Consider the following 13542-nt stretch of genomic DNA (forward strand, 5'->3'; position numbering starts at 1 on the left):
GAATCCCGATCCGTCGGAATGAAGGTGGACAGTCCCGCAGGTGACCCCGAGGGCAGCGAGGCGCCTCTCCTGCAGCCTTGCTCCAGAGCTGCAGCTCCCCGGCCTGGCTCTCCCGAGGAGCACACGGAGGCCGCCACCGCTGTGTAGGCCTGGTGGTCACCTCGCCCAGGGACGGCTGGCTCCCGAGGCAGAAGCAAGGTCACAGGGTCACATTCTGAGTCTGTAGCCTGTCCCCTCCCCTTCCAGGCTGCCTTTGATCTCAGATCACTTCATGCCACTGTCAAAAGAGATTGCATCGCACGCTGAGATCTGCCGGTCTGCCCTTTTCCCCCTGGCCGTCAGGCCCGGGAGCCTGGCTGATGGAGTCCCATGGAATTTCCACACCCCTCGCAGGTTGTGCAACTACAGAACAGACGCATTTTAAGTTGGATTGTGGTTATTATTACTTGGGGCAGAGGGAACCCTTGTTGATGTCTTAAGATTTCTAGTGGCCCACCCCTCTGAATCCCTGGCCATGAGCAACCGTGATGGGAGAGGAAGGGAGACGCCCTAGATGTGCCAGGCGACCAGGCCGAGAGCACCTGCCCCTCGGTCACCCTTTGATGAAGGCCACTTTGGAAGAAGCCGGGAACATGGGGAATGTGAGCCCACACATGTGAGATCTCAGGTCCCTGATAGATTTGGTCCAAGCTGGTCACCTGCCTCTCCGTAGAGTAACTTTCTCCCTTTTCTGCCTTGGAAATCATTTCTCCTGGCCTGATTTTGCTGCCTCTGCCGCCAGAGCGTAAGCAAGCCCTCCTGTCACCGGCTGCTGTGTGTCTTTGGGCACAACACTTCCCCACTCTGAGCCTTTTTTTCTCGCTCGAGACACGGGAATGAGATGCCGCGAGCTTTATACACAGGGTGTTGATGGGGCCGTCACGAGGCACTGAGTGACGGCTGGGGCTTCTGAGAGCCTCTCCGTTGACGTTTCTTATGTCAGCAGCTGCCTCTCATCCGCAGGCCTTCCCTCCGACTGGGTCTCTCCACGGAGCCGGATTCTTGCCTGTTTGGGTGGATCACAGCATGACTCACCTTGACCAGCAGCTCGCCCTTGAGTCACATCGACCAGGAAGCCCAGGACGGATGTGACATCATCGGTAAACACAGCCAGTCATGGATACGGAGGCAGCTCTGTTTGCCCTGGAGATAAAGCCACCACCGTGGCAGGGCCTCCGTGGGGAGGGGGAAGGGGGTCAGCCAAGGGGCATTCAACTCTGTGTGATGCTGTGTCTGAGAGGGACCCCGACGTCTCAGGCTGGGAGAAATCCTCAGGAGTCATCCTGTCACTTCGTCGCAGTAATCCAGGGGCAGAAGGCTGGGCCGTGCCCGTGGCGGGTTGCCGGGGGGGGAACGCCCTGAGGCCGCCGTTCCTGCAGCCTGCTTCACTGCTCTGAAGCTGAGCTCTGATGTCCCCTGGGTGGCCATTCTTCAAAGTCCAACCAGAGTTGCCCTGATCCTCTGCTCCTGTCTATACTTCTCAGCTCGGAGCCAGGGCCGTCGAGGGCAGGTTGGGCTCCAGCTCCAAGCCTGCCTCCATCACTGTGGAGAGTGTGAGCCAAGCTTCTCCCCCGGGAAACCGGCGCCTCACTGGGACTGGGGTTTGCTGTTTGCTTCAGTCTGCATGCTTGTTGGTGAAGACACGCATCGATCCCCCAGCTGGTGTGGGAGGTGACCTGGGCCAGGCTGCTGAGGCGTAAGATCTGTAACAGGCCCTGTGACCCCGTCTTTTTTTTTTTTTTTTTTTAAATTAGACTTGATTTACAATGTCCTGTCAACTTCTGCTCTGCAGCAAAGTGACCAAGTTATAATATCTGTGATCCTGTTTTTATTTGAGGATTTGCTATTTTGTTCATCACAGAGCTTTTTTTGGGGGGGGGGGCATTTACCTTGACTTCCCAAAATGCTGCATTATGAATCTGGATCCCCCAGTCGTTTGGTGCTCCCTTCAGTTTGGGGCTGTCAGCTGCCGCCCTGGCTGCACCTGCCCAGTCCTGCTCTTCCTGAACGAATCAGAAAGTCATGGATGGACAGGAGACGGATCGCCCCAGGCAGCTCGGCCATGGAGTCCCAGCCTCCGCTACAGGGAGGGTCAAAAGCCCTGCCTGGCTCTGTGGTTTGCAGAAACTTGAAGCCTCTTAAACTTTCCTGAGTGCCAGCCGCCTCCTGGGAGCCAGGAGGGCCAGGGATGTGCCGGCTGCCCTGACTGCCTGCTCTGCCCACTAGATGGCGCCCTGGCTGCACAGGTGAGCATGGCGCCCCCTCCCCCGCTCCCCGTCCTGAGCCAGCCCAGCTCCTGGGAAGTGCGTGCCAGTTTGGAGAACACCTGTTCAGTTGATCCCCGCTGCAGGCCTCAAGCACAGAGGACACTGAGCCACGGAGAGGTGAGCTGACGCACCTGCAGTCCTTTACCATATTGACCATTGGTTATGGGGCAGGCATTTGCACCCCCACCTACCCAAATGCCCCTTCTTCCTGGATTGTTTGGTCTCTTTTAGAGGCACCTTTACTCACCTGGTGAAAGCCATAGGACTTCCTCCTTGGAAAAAGTGTGAAAATAATTTCGTGGGTTTCCAGAACCGCACAGGCGTAGCTGAACAAGCTCCTTCCTGCATGTCTGCAGTCTCTGCTTTTGATTTGGGGTTTATCGTCAGCTCCTGGCTTTCTGTTCCAGTTAGGAATCTCACCATGTGATCGACCCATTCATTCGAGACGTATTTATTGAGCGCCTCCTATGCGCAAAGCCACTGTGCCAGGTGTTAAGAGATCCCTGCCTTTGTCGATGGGAAGGAAAATGATAAAAATAGGCATCACTGGAGTTCCTGCTGGGGCACAGCGGGTTAAGAGCCTGACTGTGGTGGCTTGGGTGGCAGCGGGTCACTGTGGGGGGTGTGGGTGCAATCCCCAGCCCGGTGCAGTGGGTTAAAAAGATCTGGGGGTATTGCCGTAGCGGTGGCGTATTGTCCACAGCTGAGGCTTGGATTCACTCTCTGGCTCAGGAACTTCCATGTGCCATGGATACGGCCATAAAATTAAAAAAAAAAAAAGGCAACACTGAGATAGTTCCAATCCTCCTCCTTCCAGGCCCACGGTAGAACTTTACTCTCCGGTCTTCACACGTGGCCAGTTCTGGGCAATGAATTGTGAGAAATGACATGTTACTTCCAGGCCAGAACATTCATTTGCTGATGTGAGACCCTTCCAAAGCCGTCCCTCTGCCCCCCTGACTTGAAAACTGGAGGCATTTCAGGTGAAGGCCGTGCATCAGCCTAGGTCCCTGAGACTCGCTCAAGTGAGGAATCAATATGTTTCTTGACTTCACTGAGTTTTTTTTGGTTTGTTTTTTTGTTTGGGGATTTTTGCCTTTTCCGTGGCATATGGAGGTTCCCAGGCTAGGGGTCCAATCGGAGCTACAGCTGCCGGCCTACGCCAGAGCCACAGCAACACCAGATCCGAGCCGTATCTGTGACCTACACCACAGCTCACGGCAACGCCGGATCTTTAACCCACCGAGCAAGGCCAGGGATCAAACCCGCAACCTCATGGTTCCTAGTCGGGTCCGTTAACCACTGCGCCACGACAGGAACTCCACTGAGATTTTCAGGGTGTTTGTTAGTGCAGCATAACCTGATCTATTCTGAGACAACCAGAACTATGTCAGCGAAGTTGTCTAACTTTAAAGATTGCCAGGAGGAGGTTAGAACCATGGGGGAAAGAAACAGGTGAGCAGGATAAGGGTCCTGGGACGAAGCAGGGGCGGGTGGAGGGGAAGGAAGGGGGACCTTCAGACGGTAGTCGAGGTCGGCTGCACTGAGAAAGCGATTGTGTAACGAACGGGAGCCACCGGTCCCAGGCAGGGAGCAGCCAGGATAAAGGCTGGAGGTGCGGAGAGCAGCAAAGGGTGATGCGAGTGGAGCAAACTGGGGGATGAGGTCCGAGAAGTAACAGGACCTCCTCCTGGGGAGCCTCGTGGCCACGTGGGACTTGGTCATATTCTGGGCGTGCGAAAGGGAGCCAGCGGAGGGGTTTGAGGCCAAACATAACATGATGTAATTGACGTGTCAGACGGTCAGCCTGCGATCTGTGCTGAGACCAAACAGGAATCAGACGGGTGCTGGGGGCAGGATGGAAGGGGGGAGGCCTTTTCAGAGGCTACTGCGTATTTCGGGTGACAGTTCTTGGGGGCTCCTGAGGGGAGGGGAGGGGAGGGCAGAGGAGTAAGAAGTGGTCAGACGGTCAGACTCTGACGATAGGTGAAGATGGACCTGTGAGACTTGAGCCTCAGCACGTAGGAGGAAGGGGTGGCCATTGGCTGAGGGCGAGGGAGGCTGCAGATGGAGCCATTTTTTGGGGAACGATCAGGAGTCTGGGCCGTGTGGAGTTAGAAATGTCTCTTCGACCCCAAGTGGAGATGCGCGGGAGGAATGGGCTGTGGGAGTCTGGAGTCAGGATGTAAATTTGGGAGTCATTGGTGGAAAGACGGTATCCAGAGTTTAACGTCTCGGAGCACTTCGGCCGGCCACGCGGAGACACTTCTCCATGCAGCGTCCTTCCCAGGGCCAGTTTTAAGACTTTAGATGAGAATCAGGAAAAGGACGTGCTTTGCTTCGAAGGTGCCGGGGAGGTTGTTCTGTTCTTGTGCTTTGCAAACGTCAAGGACGTGCTCCATTACATCACGCCAGGCTCCTCCGACCTAACAAATTGCCTCTTTGCTAGGTCCTGGGGAAAAGCTCTGCTTTCCCTGAGGAGCCGACATGCTTCCTCTGCCCCCAGAATAAAAATCACAAAAAAGATGGACTGTTCTTTTCTCTGCAGCTGCCAGGGAGCTCAAAGCCAAATCTGAACCTCAACTCCACTACATTAAGCATCTGAGCCTATAAAGCCTGCATATTTGTGTTTTTACCTTGCCTCCTCTTGACTTCTTTTTTTTTTAAGGGCCACACCTGCGGCATATGGAGGTTCCCAGGCTAGGGGGTCCAACTGGAGCTGCAGCTGCCAGCCTCGCCACAGCCACACTGGGTCCGAGCTGCATCTGTGGCCTGTGCTGCAGCTTGTGCCAACGCCAGATCCTTAATCCACTGAGCAAGGCCAGGGATTGAACCTCCATCCTTACGGAGACTAGACAGGTTCTTAATCTCCTGAGCCACAATGGGAACTCCTTTGACTTCTTACTTTTAGTTCCCTGTCTTAGTTTAAAAAATTTTTATTTTGTCAGGTGTTCTGCTGCAGTCATCTCAGATCTGCACGGAATGAGGTGGGGTGTAAAAGCAAGGAGTGTAATTGAAAAGGGTTGCTTTTTAATAACAAAGCCACCCATTTACAAATAGAAAAGATATTGAAAATTTGTCTCTAAAGTAATTTCCTATATGTGGTCTTATATTCCAGCTGACTTTCATTCTAAAATTGAAAATGTATTTCCTCAAGGAAAAAGAATGCTAGTCCTGAAATGTTATAAAAAATCACACTTTAAAATTGCAGCAAATATGTAAATCCACATATTTTGAAGAAAGTTATTGCAAGATACTGAGAGTAATATGCAAAGCAAGTCACAGAATACGAATGCGAAATAACTAGAGTTGTTCTCATGTTTTAGGACAAGGATATAAAGGTTGCAGGAAAGAGAACAGGAGTTTTCCCAACAGGACCAGCTACTCTGTAAGACTCCCGAGCCCGTGGTTTTCCTGGAATTACCGAAGCAGATTTCTCAGATCTCAAGACAGCCTTCTCTTGGCCACATACCTCCAAGCACCTGTTTTATCAGTCTGTCATTGTTGGTTCTTTGAATCAATTCCTTTTTTAAACTTAAACTTATTTAAAGAAGCGGTCTAAATCACCTATAGCAGGTGTGAATTCAGAGGTTTGCTATTTTCTTCATGCACATAAAAATCAATGCGTAAGTATTCAACTGAAAAATGATACGGTGTGTTTCCCTAAAGGCACCTCTTTCACCCCATGGCGTATGTGAGGGGTTGTCTCCTTTGGAAGCTGCCGGTGGGTCTTGAAAACAAGTAGATAGACTAGGCGGGAGGGAGGAGAGGCCCTGGCATCAGTGGAGATACGGCAAAGGATTCAGCAGGGGGGGAAGCGCCCCCCCCCCCCAGTTAAAGAGAAAAGGAAGCGAAGGGGGGGATATTTTTGTAGAAAACACGCAATGGAGTCCTAGAGTGTCGTTGCTCAATAGAGCCTTTGAGAAAGAGCTTAAGAGAGCGAGCTGGGATGAAAACACTGATGCAACGTGGTTGCCACCCGCATCCAATCCCCCTCCAGCCTGGGCCAGTTCCCAAGAGCACATCTTACACCTGACTCTTAGAACCGCGCTTCTCAGCTGCGGTCCCCGGGCCACCAGCATCAGCACCACCTGGGCGCTTGTGAGAGATGCAGACCTGGGGCCCCAGCTCCAGCCCTGGAGGGAGTCCAATGGATGCTAATGTTTGAGAACCACTGTTCTAGAAGCCCTGTTATGCAGGAAACAGGAGGCCATCAGCAAGGAGACCTGAGTTCTCGGCCAGATCTGTAGCCAACTACCTGTGACCTGAGGTCAAATCGTCAAATCGCTCACAGCCTCGGGTGCCTCATCCGCAAAGTGAGGAGATGCCTGGTGCGGAGCGGAGGTTCCCAGCCCAGAGGTACAGTGGAGTCACCTGGGCAGCTTCTCGAATAGGATGCCGCTACGCCAGAGAGCCGAGAGTCAGCCCTCAACATCCCCCATTCCACAGCTTTGTATTCATCCCACCTCGGATTTACATAGTATTTACAACTATTTACATAACATTTACATTGTATTTACAACTATTTACATAACATTTACATATATTAGGCATTATACGAAATCTAGGGATGATTTCAAGTATAGGGGAGGATGGCTGTACATTTTATGTCAAAAAAAAAACCATTTCATATAAGGGACTTGGACATTCTTAGACTTTGGGGTCTTCCATGGTCCTCAGACACTGAGGGGTGACTGTACTTGATAATTCTGTTGGTACTAAGTTCTAGAACAGGCAAAACCTACAATGGGAATACGCAGAACAGTGGCGGTCTGGAAGAGATGGGTGGGCTGACCCCGAAGAGGCAGGAAGGAATTGCTGGGGTGATGGTACTGTTTGGTCTCCATGGGAATGTGGGTTACTCAGGTGTATGCATGTGTCAAAACCTTGCTGACCGGTGTGCTTAAGGCTTGTGCGTTTTATTGCAAACATATTTTACCCCAAAAGCAAAAACAAAGGGGGGTAAACCAATGCTGGACTCGTTTAGAGTATGTGCTGAAGTGTTTAAGGGTGAAAGGCACCGATGTCCCAATTCATTTTGAAATATTTGAACTGTAAGACGGCTTGTTGACTGGATAGAGAGAAGCGGCTCTAGTAGGATAGGTAGGTGACAACGTGCGTAAAAGCAGATGTCAGTTGGAGAATCCAGGGGGTGGGTGTGTGGGCCTTCACTGCAAAGTTCTATCACGTTTTCGTTAAGTTCGAACGTCGTTATCCCAACACGTTGGAGGCAACCTCTGATGCCGCTGCTCTACACTCACACCTGTGAAAGCAGGCTCCTTCCTAAGCTAAAACCTCCACCAGCGGAGGCAGCTGCCCTTCTTCCTCCGGAGTAACCGGTTTTAAGCCTTCCATGCACAGACGCTCCAGGGAGGGGGGACACCGGGGGAGGGAGTGGTTTTTACTGCTGGTGATGGATTTATTGGGCTGGAATCTTCCCACAGGTAACGATGATGGCAAAGGCTTGGGGGGCGGGCACCGGGGCCCCCTTGCTGTTAGACCCCTTCACCCCTCAGCTGTAGGCATTCGGCCATCAGTTCTCCGGGTGCGAGTTCGGGGCTCGGCTCTACACACCTGCTACCTGCCTCTGCCACCAGGGGGAGCTGTCACCCCGGCAGTTGCCTGAAACTCCCCCAATACTCAGCCCACAGCTTGGAATGCTTCTCTGTGCCCGCTCTTCCAGGAGGCCCGCTTCCCCTGTTCATCCATCGCCTCCCTCAGAGGACGGAGCCTCCTGGCCTTGGGCCGTCCTTGCGGATCTGCGCAGTCTCTGACGCGCACACCGCCCCCGCCCCATCCTTCGCACCCTTGCCGGGGCACCGTGAGGTCCACGGTCAGCGAGCACTCACCTCTCCTGGGCATGGTCTCCTGGCTCTGCCGCACTGCCCACCTCGCCCGGTGCCCTCTCTCCAGGATGTTCTCTCTCTTGTACACCCCGCAGGCTGCAGCATCCTGCAGGGGGCAGCATGCCCTGGGCATCAAAGGCGTTCCTCTTCCTCCCTGCTCAAAACCCAGCCTATCAGCTGCTGGCCGTCCCTGGCCGTCTCATTTCGAGGACTCCCTCCCTCCTCCTGCTTTATTCTCCGGGACCCACGTGACGGACCATCCTACCCCCGGGTTTCTCGGTGGCTTGACCTCCGGGGAACTTCCCAGCACTCTGGCCCAGCCAACCCTTCCTCTGCTCACAGCCGGGACCCTGCCTTCATCGGGAGGAGGGGTCCGGGCCCCCCCTGCCCCACTGGCTCTAGCACTTCTGCAGGCCTCACCCAGAGCTCCCATCGTCTCACGGAACCACTCCCTTCCTCCCGCATGTCCTTGGTCTAAGCAGCTCCCTTGTCTCTCTCCTGCCATGTCCCCCACTGAGCACATCGCAGCGTGCTCCACGCACACTGGCTGAAGTCCCCTGCACCCAGGTGGCCCAGCATCCCCCCTGCTTTCCCCATGGGTTGCTCTCCTACCCCGCACCACATCTCTAATTTCTTCAAGAACCGAGAGGCCAGCAGAGTGAGCTCTGTCTCCTTCCTCCACCTTCTGCCCGGCGTTCTCCACACCCGCTGTCACAGAAGAATCGTGCCCTGCACCCCCCAGCTGCCCCAGCGCGCTGGGGCCCAGCCTTTCCGGCTTGCTCGGGCTTGTCACTCTCATTGGATCCCTGTTTTCTCATCAACTGGAAGCTTTCACAGGAGGGCGGAGAACTGGCTCTATAGTCCTCACCTGGTTTCCCTAAAGAGGAATTTTTTTTTTTTTCTGTCTTTTTAGGGCCGCACCCGTGGCATATGGAGGTTCCCAGGCTAGGAGTCCAGTCGGAGCTGTAGCCCCCAGCCTACACCACAGCCACAGCAACGCTGGACCTGAGCCCTGTCTGCAACCTACACCACAGCTCATGGCAACACCGGATCCTTAACCCCCTGAGCGAGGCCAGGGATCCTGCGTCCTCACGGATACTAGTCAGATGTGTTTCCGTGGAGCCATGACAGGAACTCCAAGAGGAATTTTTCGAATTGCTGCTTAGCTAGGGACGGGCGCAGGGCGGCAGGGGTGGGGGTGACTAGGTACACAGCGTTTCAGGGGAGCTTGTCTTCAGTCCCTGCATGCCCCTCTCGGGGTGGCTTCCTGGAACCAGGGAGCTCTGACACGGAGCAGCACCCAAAGCCCTCCTGGGCATGCAGGTTCCCGTCAAGCACCCCCACCCCCACCGTGCCAGCCCTGGCATTCCCTCCACTGGCAGGCGAGAAAAAGGATGTACCTGAGACGATACAGCCAGAGTGCCCGGTGCTCGGAGGAAGCTTGCTGCCTGGGATGGTCCTGCTCGGGGATTGAGAGGGCACGTCTGAGGATGCCCCTCCAGCATCACTGTGCCCGGGGAGGTGGGGGCACCCTGGAGTCCTCACCCTGGGAGGGGCAGGCTAGGCGGTCAGACACTCTGCAGGGCTGCCCAGCAGCCAGGCGTGATGGGCTACACAGACACACAGCAGCGTCTTTAAAGCCGAGAGCTGCCTGAAAACAGAAACACCAGGAGGCCCGCCGCCCTTGCATTGGTGCCCATTAAAACACTGGCACACAAAACACCGGCATTTCAGAACACACGTGAATGCCAGCATTCCCGTGGGACCCATCAGAATATTATCTGTGGGAGGGGAAGCGGGGATGACAGACAGACGGCCGGGGTGGGGTCTTGCCTGCGGTCCCGATGCGGGCGGTGGGCTGGTCTGAGAGTGGGACGCACTTGGCCCTCTCAGTGGAGGCCCCCCCCGCAACGTCTAACACAGCAAGGCGACCTCACCTGTGACCCCACTCCAGTGCTCCCCCGCAAAGGCCCAGCGCGGGTGCAGCTCACAGCCCCTCGGAAACAAGCTTCTGTTGGTAAAAGCGAGAGGCCACTCCTTGCTGGGGCCCCACCTGAGGTCCCAACCACGAGGAAAAAATAAAAGGTCCCAGCACAGCCCACCTGCTGGTGCAGCTCCCTACTTCCAGGGACTCTTAGGACCTGGGTTCTGGCCCTCGAGTTCCTGGGGGGTGGGTAGCCCAGTCTTGGGGGGCCACGTGTGCCTGCGTGGACAGTGGGGGAGGAGACACCTCTGGGGAAAGGTATGGGCCACCCGTCCTGGTCCCTCCTGTCCCCAGGCCTGTGGTCTCACGCTTGTGAGCTTTGACCCCGCACCATCAAGGTGACAAGGAGCTGGGGAGAGACGCACACGGTCAGGGGCTCGTGGGGGTCTGGTGGGGCCGCCCCACTGCCCAGGACTTGCCAGGAGGTGGCAGGAGGGGAGAGGGCCCTGAGAAGGAGCTGGGAGCCGCCAGGGAGGCTGCACCGCACTGGGGTAGAGGGCCGCTCATTAGGCGAATGGAGGTTTTCTCTACTTAGTTCAAAATCTGCCCAGACTGGACAGTCTCACGAGAATGGGTTTCAGTGCTCCTGCTTTCAAAAGGAATATTTCAAAAATATTTTCTTTTTTAGATACATTTCTATTTTCTTTTCTTATAAACTGTAACTGGAAATGGTGCTTTGAAATACAGGTAGTAGTATGTTTAAAACACATCATGAAATTAATAAATTAGGAAAGTAACCATCTTTATTACTCTTAAACCTGCTTTAGCTCACCTTCCTGATTTATCAAGTCTAAGGTTTTGCTTAAACTTACAATGGTTTTGGAGTTCCCGCTGTGGCGCAGGGGTTAAGAGTCTGACTGCAGAGGCTTGGGTCTCTGCAGAGGCGTGGGTTTGATCCCCGGCCTGGAGCAGGGGGTTAAAGGGTCCAGCACTGCCACAGCTGCAGCTCATGTTTGACCCCTGGCCGGGGAACTTCCATATGCCTTGGGTGTGGCCATAAAAAAATTACATTGATTTCTGTAAGTTAACTCTTTTTTGGTGTGTATTTAACAGTAACAAGTTGCATGTCCACAATGTGCAGACTATCTACCTACCTACCTTCTTATCTACCTCCCTACCTATCCAGCTATCTACTTAACTATCTATCATCTACCTACCTACCTACTTATCTATCATCTATCTATCCACCCACCCATCTATCTTAACTATTTATCATCTATCTACCTACCTACTTATCTACCTACTTAACTATCTACCTACCTACCTACTTATCATCTATCTACCTACCTACTTATATATCATCTATCTATCCATCTATCTATCCACCCACCCATCTACCTACTTAACTACCTACCTACCTACCTACTTACCTATCATCTATCTATCTATCCATCTATCTACCTACTTAACTATCCATCTGCCTATCATCTATCTACCCACCTACCTACTTAACTATCCATCTACTTACTTATCTATCTATCTATAGTTTAAACAGAACTGACTTCGCTTTGCAAGGAGAATGTCCACATTCTGGCCCTAGCATATGTCAGACCTTTCCACAGAGGGAATCAGGAATTTGGAAATTTGCTCTCAGTTTTGTACAAACAAAGCTCAAATGGTTCCCCTTATAGAAACTTGTAGTTAAGAATGAAGGCAAGGTGTTCCCATCATGGCTCAGCAGAAACAAACCCAAATAGTATCCATGAGGATGCAGGTTCTCCTTCAGTGGGTTAAAGATCCAGCGTGGCCGTGAGTTGTGGTGTAGGTTGCAGATGCGGCTCGGGTCCCATGTGGCTATGGCTGTGGTGCAGGCTGGCAGCTGTAGCTCCGATTGGACCCCTAGCCTGGGAACCTCCATCTGCCATAGGTGTGGCCCTAAAAAGAAAAAAAAGGCGGAAGTCTGATCTCTAAGCAGGAACCTCCTGTTTCTTGCAGGTGAATTAATTTCTTCTCATTCTCTGGTATTTACGGAATAGGGATAACAGGCTGAGGTTATATATATCCTGTGATCCTGCCCAGTTGATACATACAATTAACCATCTGGAAACCATACCTGCTAAGGAAGACAAGCTGCTCCTTGCAAAGGAGCAGACACAGGTGATGAGTGACTGCCATGAACCGAGGCTGGGTAAGGAGCCTCGAGCAGCTGCACAGGAGTACTTCTGGGTGTGGACCAAGGGGGTCCTTCTAGAACCTTCTAGAAACTGCTCCTCCCCAACTTATGGTCTAGCATGCCTTTGCACTGGAAAGCAAACTTCATGATTCACTGTGATTCCAGTAGAACCGGAGAGCAGATAGGGTTCGTTTTCTTTAAACTGAAATTGAAGATGTTTTCCGTGGTTCATTTACAAAGCAGTTCATTTAATGATAATTTTTGGCCACCAACGATATTACCGTTTTTCCAAAAAAAAAAAAAAAATCTTTCTAATGGGCTGTGAGTTGCCAGCCGTGTGTTGGCTCATCGTAGAACAGCCAGCCCTGGCCAAGCTGTGGGTCACCCACTGACCCCATGGAAGAAATGGCTTATGAGGCCAGAGCAAAGCTCTCTCCCTCCTCTCCTTCCCTCTTGCGGTCCCACATGTCACAGGTGCCACAGTAGGACCTGGCCGTCCTCTCGGGGCCCAGTGACCCAAGGTGTGCTCTGCAGTCAGGGTTGGGGTGGGAGAGACGGTCAAGTGTCCACTACAGTCCTGCTCGCTCTTCTAGAGAGTACTTTTTATTTTATTTTATTATTATTTTTTGTCTTTTTCTAGGGCCACATCTGTGGCATATGGAGGTTCCCAGGCTAGGGGTCTAATTGGAGCTGAAGCCACTGGCCTATGCCAGAGCCACAGCAATGCCACATCCAAGCCGCGTCTGCAACCTACACCACAGCTCACGGCAACGCCAGATCCTTAACCCACTGAGCAAGGTCAGGGACCGAACCCGCAACCTCATGGTTCCTAGTCGGATTCGTTAACCACTGAACCGTGACAGGAACTCCTATTTTATTTTATTTCTATGGCCACACCTGTGGTATATGGAAGTTTCTGGGCTAGGAGTTGAATAAGAGCTGCAGCTGAGTCCACACCACAGCCACAGCCACAGCCACAGCCACACTGGATCTGAGCCACCCCGCTGACCTACCCTGCAGCTTGCAGCAATGCCAGATCCTTTACCCACTGAACGAGGCCAGAGATCTAACCTACATCCTCACGGACACTATGCTGGGTTCTTAACCCACTGAGCCACAGTGGGAACTCCCCTTCTAGAGTTTAGAGTTGGGCTGGGGCTGTGGGCTGAATGTCTGTACCCCCCCCCACCCCAAATCCTTATGTTGACTCCCTAACCTCCAGGGTGACGGTATGAGGAGGTGGGGCCTTTGGGTGATGATTAGGTGACGAGGGTGGAGCCCCTATGAATGGGA

General features: G+C 53.2%; 1 long non-coding RNA gene across 1 annotated transcript; it reads left to right on the forward strand.

Moving 5' to 3' along the window:
- On the forward strand, window positions 1134-8752 carry LOC110259847. The gene is made up of 2 exons (XR_002342228.1): window positions 1134-2423; window positions 5633-8752. It is a non-coding gene; the product is annotated as an uncharacterized LOC110259847 (long non-coding RNA).

This window comes from Sus scrofa, chromosome 3, assembly GCF_000003025.6.
Source record: "Sus scrofa isolate TJ Tabasco breed Duroc chromosome 3, Sscrofa11.1, whole genome shotgun sequence".
Lineage (NCBI taxonomy): Eukaryota > Metazoa > Chordata > Mammalia > Artiodactyla > Suidae > Sus > Sus scrofa.